This window comes from Macaca nemestrina, chromosome 2 (genome assembly GCF_043159975.1).
Source record: "Macaca nemestrina isolate mMacNem1 chromosome 2, mMacNem.hap1, whole genome shotgun sequence".
In the NCBI taxonomy this organism is placed as follows: domain Eukaryota; kingdom Metazoa; phylum Chordata; class Mammalia; order Primates; family Cercopithecidae; genus Macaca; species Macaca nemestrina.
In genome coordinates, this window is record NC_092126.1 from 174,462,205 (window position 1) to 174,464,763 (window position 2,559).

Sequence of the window (2,559 nt, forward strand, 5' to 3'; positions counted from 1 at the left end):
CAGAACCTGGATACCTCAGTTGCCGGGGCAGAATTCGCATGCTGTTTCGGATCTTTTCGATGGGAGCCTCCGATGGCCGCTGCTTCTATTCAGCCATCTTGACCCCACCTCCAAAGCATTTATTTTCCTTTTTTTGTTCTATCCAGGTGTGTGTCATGATTAGTTTTTGTCATTAAAAAATTGAATCATGTCCTGAGCTGCCAATGTGTCTTCTTTTTCTCAAGAGTTCAGCAACCCCCTCACCCCCATGTTCCAAGACAGAGGGATATATATTTTAATGATGACCTCCTGGCCCGGCGCAGTGGCTCAGGTCTGTAATCCCAGCCCTGTGGGAAGCCGAGGCAGGTGGATGACTTGAAGCCAGGAGTTTGAGACCAGCCTGGCCAACATGGCGAAACCCTGTCTCTGCTAAAAATACAAAAATTAGCCGGGCGTGATGACGCACACCTGTAATCCCAGCTACCCGGGAGGCTGAGGCAGGAGAATTGCTTGAACCTGAGAGGCAGAGGTTGCAGTGAGCTGAGATCTAGCCGCTGCACTCCAGTCTGGGTGACAGAGTGACACTCTGTCTCAAAATAAAACAAAACAAACAAAAATTATGACCTCATGGCAACGTTTCCAATTCTAATTTACTAATACAGATTTTTTTCCTTAACTTGCTTAATTTTATAGTTGTATACCCTTTTCTCTTACACTGTAAAGCTTAATTTCTTTTTTCTTTTTTTTTTTTTACTTTTTAAGAAATTAATTTATTTGAGTTCAAATATTTTTGAAATATGAAAATTGGTTGTATTTTTTAAAGCTATAATTCTTGTAGACATTCTGTGGTTAAAAATTTGATTGTGCTTATTAAAAATGGTCATCTATGTTTTGCACTTCAGCTACGTGAAAATAAAGTTTCTTTGGGAAGGTGACATTTGGCTTCCTGATTACGGGAAGGAGTTGGTTATCTCAGGTGGAGCAGGAAAGCCTGGTTGATTCTCACACCAGGATGGGACTGTGACTTCCCAGGATGGAGGGAGGAGACCATTGCTACACCAAACTTTGAGTTACTGACAGCAAAACCCTCCCACCATACTGGGTGCATCTTGTGTACACTTGGCTGACATACACTTCTGGTTTACAGCAGAAGGTTCAGAGGCGAATTCAGTTCTCCTTTGGCATGCCACTGGATAACAAGATAGTGAGAGGGGCAGTGTGTACAAGCTGTGGACACGGGCATTTCCTCTCTGTTGCAGCAAGGCGGAGGAAAGCCCAGGGAGAGTAAAACGCTAGAATCTTCCTAATAGCTTTGCCCTACACCACGGTCTAAATGATTATGGCCAAGTGGCTACATAGTATTTTATTTTTCTAGAATTAGATCCAGCTGTGAGAAAGCCAGGTTCAAATTTAAATCCTTTAATTAATAACCTGTCCCAGAATTACTAACGGTGAGACTTAAACAAATTTTGATTTGTGAAGAAAACATGAAAAAAGTCCAAAAGAAACTCCCTCAGAGGGCCCAAGTGTCAACGGTTCCCCTGTGGAGCAGCTCATCCATTTCTCAAGTGGGGGTCCTCCGGCAGGCGGCTTCCCCTGTGGCGCCAGGCGGGTCCAGAGCGGACCGGCTCCTTTAGAAGTCGGGCAGGCCAGGCAGAGGGAAGAGAGAGGCGAAGCTCTCAACCTCCTCCCGGAGAGCCTGCACGGCCCCCTGGTACTTATCCCCTGCCAGTCTCTCCTTGAACTCCTTCAGGGTGGCTCTGACACCAATGTCGCTCTGGATCTGCAGGGTCAGCTCTATCCCTCTGTGAATAAACTGGGCTACTTTTTGGAAGTCTTTTTCCAAAAGTCCGCGAGACGTCAGTGCTGGGGTCCCCAGCCACAGTCCACTGGGCCGCAGAGCACTTCTGTCACCTGGGCAGGTGTTCTTGTTGCAGGCAATAGAACAGGCTTCTAGCACCTTCTCAGCCCTTCCACCGTCTGTGCCTTTGGAACGGAGATCCACGAGGATCAAATGGTTGTGAGAACCACCTGTGACTATTTTGTAGCCCAGCTCCATCAGTGCCTCAGACAGAGCCCTGCAGTTGGCCACCACCTGGTGCTGATAAACTTTAAATTCCAGAGTCATAGCTTGCTTCAGGGCCACAGCAACCCCAGCAATGGCGTGGTTGTGGGGACCTCCCTGCAGGCCAGGGAACACAGCAGAATTGATAAGAGACTCCAGGTTGTACAGAATCTCTTTGCCAGTCTTGGGATCCACACTTTTCACTCCTTTCCTGTAGAAGATCATGCCAGCTCGGCAGCCTCGCAGGGTCTTGTGAGTAGCTTAATTTCTAATTACGTGAACATATTTTATAATTTGCTTTATCTTTCAATATATAGAACATCGTTTCAAAATTGCCATGCCAGGTTTCCTACCAATAACAAATCTATTGAGTGAAGTTGAAGGTTTATTGCCTTATTTCATCTTTAGGCTACATCCTTGGGACGAAATGTCAGAGCAGCTACCTCCCTGTTTTTTTTTTTCAAAATGACTTGGGATAATTATTTCTCTTTGTGGTTAGTTCACCAATTTGACAT

General features: G+C 45.8%; 1 pseudogene; it reads right to left on the reverse strand.

Annotated features, from left to right (window-relative positions):
* Positions 1-1,499: 1,499 nt before the first annotated feature.
* Positions 1,500-2,296, reverse strand: LOC105477595 (serine hydroxymethyltransferase, cytosolic pseudogene; annotated as a pseudogene).
* Positions 2,297-2,559: the final 263 nt, after the last annotated feature.